The sequence below is a fragment of the Coregonus clupeaformis genome, chromosome 37 (assembly GCF_020615455.1).
Source record: "Coregonus clupeaformis isolate EN_2021a chromosome 37, ASM2061545v1, whole genome shotgun sequence".
Classification (NCBI taxonomy): Eukaryota; Metazoa; Chordata; class Actinopteri; order Salmoniformes; family Salmonidae; genus Coregonus; species Coregonus clupeaformis.
Window position 1 is genome coordinate 17,641,553 of NC_059228.1, and position 16,102 is coordinate 17,657,654.

The 16,102-nt window shown below is 47.4% G+C and overlaps 1 pseudogene; it reads right to left on the reverse strand.

Moving 5' to 3' along the window:
- Positions 1–529: 529 nt before the first annotated feature.
- The window catches only part of LOC121553246, a 36,782-nt pseudogene continuing 21,209 nt past the window's right edge, over positions 530–16,102 (reverse strand).

Here is a 16,102-nt window from a genome sequence, read left to right on the forward strand (position 1 = left end):
GCTGTGTAACTATCACTATAACTGGCATCAAAGCATGAAATGTCCTGACAGCTCCTTCAAAAGCAATAGAACACAACACAAGCCATTTTTGGAGAGTTTACATTTTTAATTAGACAGCTCTCATTTTCAACAATGTCACATGAACAACAACACTATTCTGACAGTCCAAACCGATGCACTCCATTGGTTGAGTTAAACTGTTTGGATGTGAAACTCTTTTGGATGCATTTCACAACCTTTGGTGAAATACGAAGTCATGATGTTATATGCATAGGAGAAACACTCTTTTCACGCCACTTCAATACAGCTACGACTGGAAGTGACATTTTCGTAGCAGGTTAGGAGAATTAACGTAGCAGGTTAGGAGAATTTGGTTAAGGTTAACAAAAAGGATCTCTTAACCTGCTACTAAAATCACTTCTAGTCATAGCTGTATCGAAGTGGAGTGAAAAGAGTGTTTCCCGTGTGATGACCTCCATGGAGCTCCAGTCTCATAAGTTTCTTGATGATGACCTCCATGGAGCTCCAGTCTCATAAGTCTCTTGATGATGACCTCCATGGAGCTCCAGTCTCATAAGTCTCTTGATGATGACCTCCATGGAGCTCCAGTCTCATAAGTCTCTTGATGATGACCTCCATGGAGCTCCAGTCTCATAAGTCTCTTGATGATGACCTCCATGGAGCTCCAGTCTCATAAGTCTCTTGATGATGACCTCCATGGAGCTCCAGTCTCATAAGTCTTTTGATGATGACCTCCATGGAGCTCCAGTCTCATAAGTCTCATGATGCCTGAGAGCCACACTTCCTTCCCAGTCACATTCACAACCCAACAACCTGAAACCAGCCAAACATCACTCCAACCCAACCAGTCCAGTTCATAGGGCCGGTCTTGTGCTCTGTTTGTGTTATGGTCGTGTTGCGGTCACCAGATGGTCCTCTTGACCCCGGCCCAGACTGAGCGTTTCATGCCCTGAGCAGCACGGACGTCGTCCCAGTTGAGCCGCGTGTTGGGGATCTCTTACTCGGGTTCGGGGTCAGGACGCACTCCCTTCTTAGGGGTGGCCACGATGAGGGGCAGGGGCCCGCGCTCCGGCTGAAACTCTACCACGTGGAGCTGCTTCTTTTCAGCCAGGGACTGGTGAGTCTCCTACAGAGAGAGAAGGGGAGAGGGTTAGTCCAAAGCAGTGTGTGTGTGTTTGTTTATGTTCAGAGCTCATGACTATGTTTTTGCAGGAAGAGTCCCGGGGATTGGCCGAGAACAGCAGGCAACTCTGACGATGCTGACAACGGCTCACCTGATTGGCCAGTCCGGTGAATAGAGCCCTGGTGATGTTGAATAGGTTGACGGAGCCCTCTACCTTGGCGTACATGTCCTCTACACCAATCAGCTTACAGATGGTGATGACTGCGCGGTGACAGTGTAGTCCGTAACCTGACAGAGACATGTTAGACTAGCCAGACTAGCCTATCACAGTGTTAATGACTCCATTCCATTGCACACAAATGACACTCACAGAAGCAAATGAACTCATACACGAGGTAACATAATACTTTGCCAGTCCAGACTTCCAAACGGCAACATTCACAAGGGAGTCTAGTGTTGCTGTGTGAGGACAAAGGTCCTCTGAGTTGATACTCCTCCTGAAGATAGAGGCCCCCGTGTCTCTGACTACTACATTGGAGTTTCATTATCCTTTACACAACACCCCTGCTTCCGATGCTGTGTGAGACTGTTTACATGACAGGGTGTAAATGAGAGATGTGGGTGTGAGTAGATTTGTGTTCAAGACTGTGTGTATGTGTTTGAGTAAATGTGTGAACTGTATCAGAGATACTGTTGGTGTGTGTGTGTGTGTGTGTGTGTGTGTGTGTGTGTATACGAGAGCAGCATTTACATGGTATCGTTTCTTAGTGCTGGGGGCTAAGTGGTCTGTCAGTTGAACTCTCATCAACTTGTTGCTCCTCTGGGTTGAGCACAGCTTGTTAGGGCAGCCATGAAAAAACACACACACACACACACACACACGCACACACACACACAAATGTTCTACTACACTTTTATGCTGTTTCTTCATGAGTAGGGTGGTCCTCTTGAAGGTGGAATTGATATCATGGTAAACTGTTACAAAGAAAAAAAACATCCAAGTCAACCTAGCTGTCAGTCATCAGCTCACCCCAGCCAGCGCTGCCCTTTACCTCTGGCCAACAAAGTGCACTAAACAGGGAATAGGGGGTCATTTTCTCTCCTGATGAGCCATGGGCGATGAGTCAGAACCTTGAGTGAGTGTGACTGAGTGGGTTAGTGACAGGAGTCAAAGAGCCAGCCTGTCCTGTGTTAGTCTGGGCCGGCCTGGTCACAAACACATCACCCACAGAACAGAACATTTACAGTAGCTGCAGGAGGTCCGGGCCTGTCAGGAACAGCCTCTTTCAGTGTGTGTGTAATTAACACAGAGACACACTTACAGCAAGAGAATGAAACAAACCCTACAGAGAGAAAAACTTGTCTTTGATCTAGCAATTTGCAGCAACCACCCCTCTGTAGAAAACTGTTAGCAAGAACATTACTGTTGACGTATTTTGTTATGTGTTCAATATTTAACTTATTTTGTGCAGTGTTGTAAATATGCAGTTTGATTAGTCTGTTGAGGGAATAGATAAGATATTATTTGAGCTCGCTCACTTAAAGTACGGTGTCCCGTGTAGCTCAGTTGGTAGAGCATGGCGCTTGCAACGCCAGGGTTGTGGGCTCGATTCGCACGGGGGGCCAGTATGAGAAATGTATGCACTCACTAACTGTAAGTCGCTCTGGATAAGAGCGTCTGCTAAATGACTAAAAATGTCAATGTAAAAAGTACAGGGGTTTGCATAGAAAATAAGCATGGTTCACTGTTCAGACAGTCAGAATAAAACATAGAAAATAAGCCTGGTTCACTGTTCAGACAGAATAAAACATAGAAAAAAGCCTGGTTTACTGTTCAGACAGTCAGAATAAAAACCATGTTAGCCAAACAGATCAATGTTCTACAGGTCTATGTTCTACAGGTCTATGTTCCTGGAGGGGAAGGAGGGTGAGGAGGGGAAGGAGGATGAGGAGGGGAAGGAGGGTGAGGAGGGGAAGGAGGGTGAGGAGGGGAAGGAGGGTGAGGAGGGGAAGGAGGGTGAGGAGGGGAAGGAGGGTGAGGAGGAGGGGAAGGAGGGTGAGGAGGAGGGGAAGGAGGGTGAGGAGGAGGGGAAGGAGGGTGAGGAGGGGAAGGAGGATGAGGAGGGGAAGGAGGAGAGAAAGACTCACACATTCTGATCTCACACTCGCAGAGACCAACACACACAGTGACTTACTGGTGTGGTCGTTGTATCTCTCAATGTAGTACAGATAGTGAACTGCTCGGTTCTTGGCCTGTTATGGGAAGAAGACCATTGTCTGTGTTCAACACTGTCTCTTCCATAATTAAACACATATACATTGAGTGTACAAAACATTAGGAACACCTGCTCCTTCCATAACATAGACTGACCAGGTGAAAGCTATGATCCCTTATTGATGTCACTTGTTAAATCCACTCCAATCAGTGTAGATGAAGCGGAGGAGACAGGTTAAAGAAGGATTTTTAAGCCTTGAGATAATTGAGACATGGATTGTGTATGTGTGCCATTCAGAGGGTGAATGGGCAAGACAAAAAATAGAAGTGCCTTTGGACGGGGTATTGTAGTAGGTGCCAGGCTCACCGGTTTGTGTCAAGAACTGCATTGCTGCTGGGTTTTTGATGCTCAACAGTCCACCACCCAAAGGACATCCAGCCAACTTGACACAACTGTGGAAAGCATTGGAGCCAACATGGGCCAGCATCCCTGTGGAACGCTTTCGACACCTTGTAGAGTCCATGCACTGACGAATTGAGGCTGTTCTGAGGGCAGAAGGGGGTGCAACTCAATATTAGGAAGGTGTTCCTAATGTTTGGTATTCTCATTGTGTACAGTGCCAGTGTGGGTATTTTCCAGGTAAGAGGGCCATGTCTTACCTCAGTGCAGTTTGACGGTCTGCCGCTTTACCCAAGGCAAAACCTGCCGAAGAACAGATGGAAATAAGTCTAGCTATTTAACTTTCTTTTCTTCTTTAGAATTATGTTTTGGGTTTTATCCCCCTCAGCTTCACTGCCCGTCAGTTTCCATATCAGATTACTTTATCGCTGCTCTTTCCATGCTGCTGTCACTTGACAGTTAGGTGGAACATGCTGGATAAAATCTAATTAATTAAGATGACAGCTTCAACAGATAAACCAATCACATTCAAAACCATAATGCATTATAATCATAGATATTGTTAGTCGGCTGCCAAAAATATAAGAGACACTTTTCACTCATCTGTCTCAGTGAACTGAAAGCTTTCAAGCGACACACTGAGGAGAAGGTAGATTGAGACATTGAACTCAGAGCCACCCTCCAGCAGGCTTTTGTTCCAGCCTTCATTTGGACTCACCTGCGGCCCCGTTCCCATTGCCGACAGCGACCAGGCAGCTGATTGACCTTTTCCTGCCCTCTTTGGCCGTCATGTTGAACACACTCTTCACCTGTCAATCAAACAACAAGAGCAACAACAGATTCCAACGTCAACCAGGTCAATGTAGACCAGCAGAATCCACAAGGGACAGGTTAGATTGAGCACCAAAACAGTCCGGCTAGAATCACAAAACCATCGTGTTGGAGAAATGACTTCTAGCAAGACCATTTAAATCTCTCCTGATAGTCAGGGAGTGGAATTGAAGCAGAGGAGCACAAAACCACCCATTACTGCAGACACTGCAGACCAGAACAATGTGAAACAGCTCCTCTTTATGGGAGGCAGAAGGAGCCCGTTAACTCAGACATCCTATTATAAAGCAGAGAATGGACCCTGGTAGAGAACTGATGGGAGGAGGAAGGAAGGCCTGGTGATGATCTTCCCTTCCTCTTTTCCTTTCACTCTTCTCCGGTATTATATTATATAATATATTATATTTCATATTATATTGCTTTCCTCCTAAAAGTCCCATCAAATAAACTGACCAGAGTGTATAGTCAAACGAACAAATGATCAATCATTATCAAACAGAATGCAAGTAGCACCTTATTAAACCTTTGGCTTTTTAACATTTTACATTACATTTTCGTCATTTAGCAGACGTTCTTATCAAGAGCGACTTACAAATTGTTGCATTCACCTTAAGATTGCCAGTGGGACAACCACTTTACAATTATTATTATATATATTTTTTTTTTTGGGGGGTTTAAGAGTGATTGATCTTTCCTTCAAGTTCCTGCTGGTGTCTGGGGGCGGTGTGTGTGTTTGCCCCTGGGGAGACAGCCCATCTCATCCCTCCTAGACACCCTCTCAAAATGTAAGAGGTTCCCATTGATCGGGATAGAGAGACGACTGCTGCCCTTCCCTGTCCATTCACTCTGTTACCTTCCCTCCGGACAGATTTACGAGCTGCAGTGTGACCTGGGAGGCAGCAGGGGGCAGTGTGAGCATATGACTGGACCATGGGACATGGCTGAGGGTTAGCCATACATACAGCACTGGAGGAGAGACAACAGCTGCTCTACACACATCCACACACACAAACTGACATAGAACATACATTTACACAAAGACACACTGCAATACACACACAGCAAACATATATAGAACATCGCTGCCACAGACCAGTGAGTTGGAGGATCAGAGAAGAGATGGGAACAGACCCAAGCAACACAAAGTGACTGAAGTAGTTATGTGAGCATTACTCTTGAGCAGCAGTGTCAGAGGCCATTTCCATCTGTGCAGCTACACGCATGACTGTGTGAGAAAGAGCAGAGCAGAGTTGCTGAATACTAAGAAACAAACTTCCTGGTGTTCAGGGATGAGCAGCGTTCAACTTCTACTCTGTCCCTTGTACTGCACTAATGTGAGGTGACACTGTTGTTCACCATGACCATAAATATCAATCACTGTTCTTGAGGTAGACTCAGGTAGTAGGCCAGTATACTGTTGCCTCTGAAATACTTGTATTCAGTTGTGCAACTGACTAGGTATCCTCCTTTCTGTTCCTATATTTGGTTTTTCAAATAGCCATTCAAATACTCAAATAAAATTACTTATTCTGGGCTGTGTATTTTGAAAATACTCAAATATACAGAAACAAATATTTTAAATACCAGATACTCAAATATAATTAAATCCAGTCTGACTGTGACAAGATTCCACCTGTGCTCCCTCCATCCAGAAAGTGGGAGTCTCTAAGTGGCAGTCTCTAAGTGGGGGAGTCTAAGTGGGGGGAGTGGGACTTTTCCCCGTGCTAGTTTCAGTGTAAATGATAAAGCAGAAACCCAGGCAGGGATTTGGAGCTTAGAGCACATCAAAGGAAAACGCTGCCCTGAGCTCAGAGAGCAGCAATAGTTACGTAACTAACACACACACACAGAGAGAAGAGAGAGAGAGAGAGAGAGAGAGAGAGAGAGAGAGAGAGAGAGAGAGAGAGAGAGAGAGAGAGAGAGAGAGAGAGAGAGAGAGAGAGAGAGAGGAGAGGAGAGAGAAGAGAGAGAGAGAGAGAGAGAGAGAGAGAGAGAGAGAGAAAAAAAGAGAGAAGGGGATATTTTTTCTTTGGGATCATGAACCTAAAGATCTTCACTTTGCCCTCCTGCGCACGTGTGCACACACACTCTATATTTATCCACCTCTCCATCTCTTTGGGTAGATGTTTCTGCCTCCTCTGCATCCTCAGTCTAAAATGGCTCTATTCCTGACCATGGCTGAGTGCAAACCGCTGAAGCTGTAGCCATACACAGCCTCTGAGCTGTCTTCAGATACAGAGATACATCTCTTTACTCTTCACTGTGATGTGGAGGAGTGTGACAATGAGACAGATAATGATTGCAGCAGTGTGCTGTAGGAGACGCCCAACCCAGAAGAGGGAGAGGGATGAAAGAGTGGAAAGATGGGGGGGGGGGAAAGTCCAGTGAGACAAGTGAGATGAGGACATGGAGAGAGAGATGAGGACATGAGAGCGATGAGGACATGGAGAGAGCGATGAGGACATGGAGAGAGAGATGAGGACATGGAGAGAGAGATGAGGACACGATGAGGACATGGAGAGAGCGATGAGGACATGGAGAGAGCGATGAGGACATGGAGAGAGCGATGAGGACATGGAGAGAGAGATGAGGACATGGAGAGAGCGATGAGGACATGGAGAGAGCGATGAGGACATGGAGAGAGCGATGAGGACATGGAGAGAGCGATGAGGACACGATGAGGACATGGAGAGAGCGATGAGGACATGGAGAGAGCGATGAGGACACGATGAGGACATGGAGAGAGAGATGAGGACATGGAGAGAGCGATGAGGACACGATGAGGACATGGAGAGAGCGATGAGGACACGATGAGGACATGGAGAGAGCGATGAGGACATGGAGAGAGAGATGAGGACATGGAGAGAGAGATGAGGACATGGAGAGAGAGATGAGGACATGGAGAGAGAGATGAGGACATGGAGAGAGAGATGAGGACATGGAGAGAGAGATGAGGACACGATGAGGACATGGAGAGAGCGATGAGGACATGGAGAGAGCGATGAGGACACGATGAGGACATGGAGAGAGCGATGAGGACATGGAGAGAGAGATGAGGACATGGAGAGAGCGATGAGGACACGATGAGGACATGGAGAGAGCGATGAGGACACAATGAGGACATGGAGAGAGCGATGAGGACATGGAGAGAGCGATGAGGACACGATGAGGACATGGAGAGAGCGATGAGGACATGGAGAGAGAGATGAGGACATGGAGAGAGCGATGATGACATGGAGAGAGCGATGAGGACATGGAGAGAGAGATGAGGACATGGAGAGAGAGATGAGGACATGGAGAGAGAGATGAGGACATGGAGAGAGAGATGAGGACATGGAGAGAGAGATGAGGACACGATGAGGACATGGAGAGAGCGATGAGGACATGGAGAGAGCGATGAGGACACGATGAGGACATGGAGAGAGCGATGAGGACATGGAGAGAGAGATGAGGACATGGAGAGAGCGATGAGGACACGAAGTGAGGACATGGAGAGAGCAAGTGAGGACACAATGAGGACATGGAGAGAGCGATGAGGACATGGAGAGAGCGATGAGGACACGATGAGGACATGGAGAGAGCGATGAGGACATGGAGAGAGAGATGAGGACATGGAGAGAGCGATGATGACATGGAGAGAGCGATGAGGACATGGAGAGAGAGATGAGGACATGGAGAGAGAGATGAGGACATGGAGAGAGAGATGAGGACATGGAGAGAGCGATGAGGACATGGAGAGAGAGATTAGGACATTGAGAGAGATTAGGACATTGAGAGGCCGATACATAAGCGAGAGGATGAGGGGGAGAAAGAGAGAGGGAGGGAGATTGATAGAGGAGTAAAGAGAAAGCAGGAGACAGCAGAGTGAGGGAGAGAGAGAGAGGGAGAGAGAGAGAGAGCTGGACTCCCACATGCAGGCTGTTGCAGTACTGGTAGTATACAGAGCCATCTGTTCAGACTGATTGGCACAGCAGAGGGTCAGAATTATCAACATCAACTACCCCCCCAGAACAGACAGTAGGACCAGGACAGGACAGACAGCAGGACCAGGACACAACAGAACAGAAGGATCAGGACAGGGCAGTAGGACCAGGACACAACAGCACAGGACAGTATGACCAGAACAGGACAGTAGGACCAGGACACAACAGAACAGGACAGTAGGACCAGGACAGGTGAGTAGGACCAGGACACAACAGGACAGTAGGACCAGGACAGGACAGAACAGGACAGTAGGACCAGGACACAACAGAACAGGACACAGTAGGACCAGGACGCAACAGAACAGGACACAGTAGGACAGGACTGTAGGACCAGGACACAACAGGACAGTAGGACCAGGACACAACAGAACAGTAGGACCACGACACAACAGAACAGCACAGTAGGACCACGACAAAACAGAAAAGGACAGTAGGACCAGGACACAACAGAACAGGACAGTAGGACCAGGAAACAACAGGACAGTAGGACCAGGACACAACAGAACAGGACACAACAGAACAGGACAGTAGGACCAGGACACAACAGGACAGGACAGTAGGACCAGGACACAGCAGGACAGGACCGTAGGACCAGGACACAACAGAACAGGACACAACAGAACAGGACAGTAGGACAAGGACACAACAGAAAAGGTAAGTAGCACCAGGACACAACAGAACAGGACAGTAGGACCAGGACACAACAGAACAGGACCGTAGGACCAGGACACAGTAGAACAGGACAGTAAGACCAGGACACAACAGGACAGGACAGTAGGACCAGGACAGTAGGACCAGGACACAGCAGAACAGGACAGTAGGACCAGGACATAGAAGAACAGGACAGTAGGACCAGGACACAGCAGAACAGGACAGTAGGACCAGGACACAGCGGGACAGGACCGTAGGACCAGGACACAACAGAACAGGTCAGTAGGACCAGGACACAACAAGACAGTAGGACCAGGACACAACAGGACAGTAGGACCAGGACACAAAATATCAGGACAATAGGACCAGGACACAACAGGACTGGACAGTAGGACCAGGACACAACAGGACAGTAGGACCAGGACACAACATACAGGACAGTAGGACCAGGACACAGCAGAACAGGACAGTAGGATCAGGACACAGCAGGACAGGACAGTAGGACCAGGACACAACAGGACAGGACAGTAGGACCAGGACACAACAGGACAGAACAGTAGGACCAGGACACAACAGAACAGGACAGTAGGACCAGGACACAACAGGACAGGACCGTAGGACCAGGACACAACAGAACAGGTCAGTAGGACCAGGACACAACAGGACAGTAGGACCAGGACACAACAGGACAGTAGGACCAGGACACAAAATATCAGGACAATAGGACCAGGACACAACAGGACTGGACAGTAGGACCAGGACACAACAGGACAGTAGGACCAGGACACAACAGGACAGGACCGTAGGACCAGGACACAACAGAACAGGTCAGTAGGACCAGGACACAACAGGACAGTAGGATCAGGACACAACAGGACAGTAGGACCAGGACACAAAATATCAGGACAATAGGACCAGGACACAACAGGACTGGACAGTAGGACCAGGACACAACAGGACAGTAGGACCAGGACACAACAGACAGGACAGTAGGACCAGGACACAGCAGAACAGGACAGTAGGATCAGGACACAGCAGGACAGGACAGTAGGACCAGGACACAACAGGACAGGACAGTAGGACCAGGACACAACAGGACAGAACAGTAGGACCAGGACACAACAGAACAGGACAGTAGGACCAGGACACAACAGAACAGGACAGTAGGACCAGGACACAACAGGACAGGACAGTAGGACCAGGACACAACAGGACAGTAGGACCAGGACACATCAGAACAGGACAGTAGGACCAAGACACAACAGGACAGGACCGTAGGACCAGGACACAACAGGACAGGACAGTAGGACCAGGACACAACAGGACAGGACAGTAGGACCAGGACACAACAGAACAGTAGGACCAGGACACAACAGAACAGTAGGACCAGGACCGAAGGACCAGGACACAACAGAACAGGACAGTAGGACCAGGACACAGCAGGACAGGACACAACAGAACAGGACAGTAGAATCAGGACACAGCAGAACATGACAGTAGTATCAGGACACAACAAGACAGGACAGTAGGACTAGGACACAACAGGACAGTAGGATCAGGACACATCAGGACAGGACCGTAGGACCAGGAAAGTAGGACCAGGACACAGCAGAACAGGACAGTAGGACCAGGACACAGCAGGACAGGACCGTAGGACAAGGACACAACAGAACAGGACAGTAGGACCAGGACACAACAGGACAGTAGGACCAGGACACAACAAAACAGGACACAACAGAACAGGACAGTAGGACCAGGACACAACAGGACAGAACAGTAGGACCAGGACACAACAGGACAGTAGGACCAGGACACCACAGGACAGTAGGACCAGGACACAACAGGACAGTAGGACCAGGACACAAAAGAACAGGACAATAGGACCAGGACACAACAGAACAGGACAGTAGGACCAGGACACAACAGAACAGGACAGTAGGACCAGGACACAACAGGACAGGACAGTAGGATCAGGACACAACAGGACAGGACAGTAGGATCAGGACACAACAGGACAGGATAGTAGGACCAGGACACAGCAGAACAGGACAGTAGGACCAGGACACAGCAGAACAGGACAGTAGGACCAGGACACAACAGGACATGACCGTAGGACCAGGACACAACAGGACAGTAGGACCAGGACACAACAGAACAGGACAGTAGGACCAGGACACAGCAGAACTGGACAGTAGGATCAGGACACAACAGGACAGTAGGACCAGGACACAACAGGACAGGACAGTAGGACCAGGACACAACAGGACCTAACAGTAGGACCAGGACACAACAGAACAGGACAGTAGGACCAGGACACAACAGAACAGGACAGTAGGACCAGGACACAACAGGACAGGACAGTAGGACCAGGACACAACAGGACAGTAGGACCAGGACACATCAGAACAGGACAGTAGGACCAAGACACAACAGGACAGGACCGTAGGACCAGGACACAACAGGACAGGACAGTAGGACCAGGACACAACAGGACAGGACAGTTGGACCAGGACGCAGCAGGACAGGACACAACAGAACAGGACAGTAGGATCAGGACACAACAGAACATGACAGTAGGATCAGGACACAACATGACAGGACAGTAGGACCAGGACACAACAGAACAGGACAGTAGGACCAGGACACAACAGGACAGGACAGTAGGATCAGGACACAACAGAACAGGACAGTAGGACCAGGACGCAGCAGGACATGACACAACAGAACAGGACAGTAGGATCAGGCACAACAGAACATGACAGTAGGATCAGGACACAACAGAACAGGACAGTAGGACCAGGACGCAGCAGGACAGGACCGTAGGACCAGGATACAACAGGACAGGACAGTAGGACCAGGACACAACAGAACAGGACCGTAGGACCAGGACACAGCAGAACCGTAGGACCAGGACAGTAGGATCAGCACACAACAGGACAGGACAGTAGGACCAGGACACAACATAACAGGACAGTAGGACCAGGACACAACATAACAGGACAGTAGGACCAGGACACAACAGAACAGGACCGTAGGACCAGGACAGTAGGACCAGGACACAACATACCAGGACAGTAGGACCAGGACACAACAGAACAGGACCGTAGGACACAACAGAACAGGACCGTAGGACCAGGACACAACAGGACAGGAAATAGGATCATTACACATCAGGACAGGACAGTAGGACCAGGACACTAGGACCAGGACACAACAGAACAGGAAAGTAGGATCAGGACCGTAGGACCAGGACACAACAGAATATTAGGACCAGGACGCAAGAGGACAGTAGGACCAGGACACAACAGTACAGCTGGAGAGATCAGATGTAGAGCTTGTACCGGTCCAACAGAACTCTGCTCCCAAATCAACAACACTGACTCCAGAAGAGAGGTTTCCCTTTGGGAATCAGTAGAGTATGTTGTTATTCATTCATGTGTTCATTCATTCTGCTCCTAAACTCTATAACAGTAACTGCTGCTAACTCAACCTGTACTGAACCCAGACCTGCTGCTAACTCGGCCTGTACTGAACCCAGACCTGCTGCTAACTCAGCCTGTACTGAACCCAGACCTGCTGCTAACTCAGCCTGTACTGAATCCAGACCTGGTCCTGTGTGTGTGTGTGCGTGCGTGAGTGAAAGAGGAGAGCTCATTATAGGAATACATTAAGTGTGCTGAAACCCAACATACAGTATTATGACTCCATTCAGAGGAAACCATAACTGCTGGGTATTAAACAATAGAAATATGACTCCAAAGACAATGTGTTGAGACACCCAGAGAGAGAGAGAGAACGAGAGAGTCAGACTAGGAGAGCTCCAGTTGCATGCTAATGAAATTGGCAGCGCCATGAAGCCACTTTGCCATTATATTCTTGTTGCCATTTGCTGCTTATTGCCAGGTCTCTCGCTCAGCTGCAGAGAACAGCACAGATACAGCCAAATGCATGATATCTTTTTCTATTCACCTGAATACGATTAGGAATAAACATTGTGTCCTGAACCCTCATACATAGTTAACTCGAGTTAGCGGGTACGCCGGAAAATCGCTTCTCCACGGATTTGTTTAAAAGCTAACTTTATTAACACTGCCAAGCAGAAAACATAATTGCAATAGTTAGTTAAACATGCATGAAGTCATCAAATCAACGTTTTCCAGTGCGATGCGAGAGAAGTGATATCATAGACGAGCTGGTGCTGGGTGTCATGGTGGGGCCCATCAGGAGCTGGAGAGAGGAGACTGTGGAGGAAGATTTAACTAAACTCTACCGCTGTGTGTTGATCAACAATCTAGTATGGTAAACACTGAGCCGTGTTGGCTGGCACAGGACTAATGGACACCACTTCACCATGTGCATACTGGAGACTGACTGAGCTACTATATGAAATGGATTAACTACTATCGGTATAGAAAACAGAGCCCACATTTAATTCTACTGCAAGAGAGGTGTGTGTGTCTCTGAACAAATTCTTGACTTTTGGGAATACTTTGAAGGTTGTTTAGTTCAGAGATTCTCAACAGATGTCTGTTTTTTGGGGGGAGATGAAAAAATACTCCAGTCTGAATTTAAACAACTAAAACCAGGTAGAACGTGTGTAGAATGATAAATAATACATAACTAAAATCTACTGAACAAAGATATAAACGCAACATACAACAATTTCAACGATTTTACTGAGTTACAGTTCATATAAGGAAATCAGTCAATTGAAATAAATGCATTAGGCCCTAATCCAGGGGTAGGCAACCCTGTTCCTCGAGTGCTGCAGGCACTTCATGTTTTGATTTAACCGACCTGGAAGACCAGGTGGGTTGAATTTAGACAATCACAGAACTAATCAATTAGCTCAGTTGGCCTGGTGTGGTGCCCAGTTGGAACAAAATCCTGCAGTACCTGCAGCACACGAGGAACAGGGTTTCCTACCCCTGCCCTAATCTCTGGATTTCACATGACTGGTCTGGGGTCCAGCCAATCAGAATGAGTTTTTCCCCACAAAAGGGCTTTATTACATACAGAAATACTCCTCAGCAAATACCCCTCAAAACTTCAGACATCTGTGGCATTGTGTTGTGTGACAAAACTGCACATTTTAGAGTGGCCTTTTATTGTCCCCAGCACAAGGTGCACCTATGTAATGATCATGCTGTTTAATCAGCTTCTTGGCAAAGGAGAAATGCTCACTAACAGGGATGTAAACAAATTTGTGCCCAACATTTTTGAAAAAAGCTTTTTGTTTGTGCCCAAAATCTTTGAAAGAAGCTTTTTGTTTGTCTGGAAAATTTCTGGGATCTTTTATTTCAGCTCATGAAACATGGGACCAACACTTTACATGTTGCATTTATATTTTTGTTCAGTATACAGTATATATATATATATATATATATATATTTTTTTTTATAATTTAATCTCAGAATTATTTTAAATTACTATTTTCAATATAGAGCTATTTGGTTGATTTTGTGGTCTCAAACCAGTGAGTTTACTAACATTCTTCATCAAATGTAATTATTGACAATGGAGAAAGTGGGAATGTTGTTTCCTTGTCATATAATTGCTACATTTACTATCAATATAGCATTAAAAACAGCTTTCCCGATGGCATTTTGGAGAAAGAAATGTGCGATGTGAATATTGAGTTGCGACACAACCTGGTCTAATTTGGATCCCATGGCAAAACACTATTTTTTCGCTCGGTCTCTAAGTGCCCCTCTCACCGGTAATCTCCCTCTTTCAATAGGAATATATAGCTGTACCTCTATGTTCAAGAGGAGCGTACGGTTCAGGCAACCACAGCTCACATGTTAGGGAACGAGAGCTTTAATCAGCCTGCCAGGCTTTAAGGGGGATGTCAAGTACTCAGCATGTTAATATTCAAAATCACCACCAAATATTTTTTATATCTCTCCGCTCTGGCTTTCATCCGTGTGACTCATCTGCCATCTAAGCATCTGCCAGGTGGCTGGCTGCACCATTCAGCCGCTCACTGGCCAATCACAGCTCAAGGACTTGATTGACAGATTGTATAGGGGAGGTGTGTGAAACCTGGTCAGGCAGTAGTGTCTTTAGAATTAGAACAGAACAAACACAGTGGCTCACGGGTCACTGAGAAGAACATCTACTGTGGACTGTATCACAAGGCTGAGGGTGTAGTGGGGTCTAGCGCTCACTTCTGAGAAAAAAGGGAGGAGAGGAGGGAGTGCAATGGAGAGGACCGCAGCCTTCTCAGACCCACGTTATCCACCGTAAACCGGACATCCGCAGACCTCTCTACACGCTGACAATTCCCCACTGCCCTACTTTACCTTAGCCGAGGATATGTTTTCATCCAACTTTTAATCTAGAACCTGTGTAATGCATAAAAGAGAATCACTGTGGAATTACACAGCCAAAAGGAGAAGTGGTGTGTGTGTCTGTGCGATGTGTGTCTGTGCCATGTGTGTTTGTGGCGCACGATAAGGGAGTCCATTGCTGCAGGTATAAATTGACTTTATTACAGCGGCTTAATGCTTTGAGGTGGATTTCAGTAGCTCTGTGTCTCACGTCCCTGCTAGATAACCTCTATGGATGGTCCCTGTTAGTTTAGGCCCTCCACTACATCCATTTGTATTCAATTAGCCTAAATGGAAAGCACCATCATTACCGGGAGAGATCTCCTCCGACTGGATGGGGAAGCTAAATGTATACCTGAATCGCCGAAGCCCCTCTCTTCTCTCTCTCTCGGCACCATAATGAGGATTGATGAGGACGGCGAGGAGTTTGTTTTGGGTGCCGGTTGGCTTGTGTATCTGTTTATCAAAGTGTTTTGTAATCGACTCTGTCTATATTCCAATATCCTCTCTGAGGGGTGCCTCTGATAACAACATACTGTATTAGCA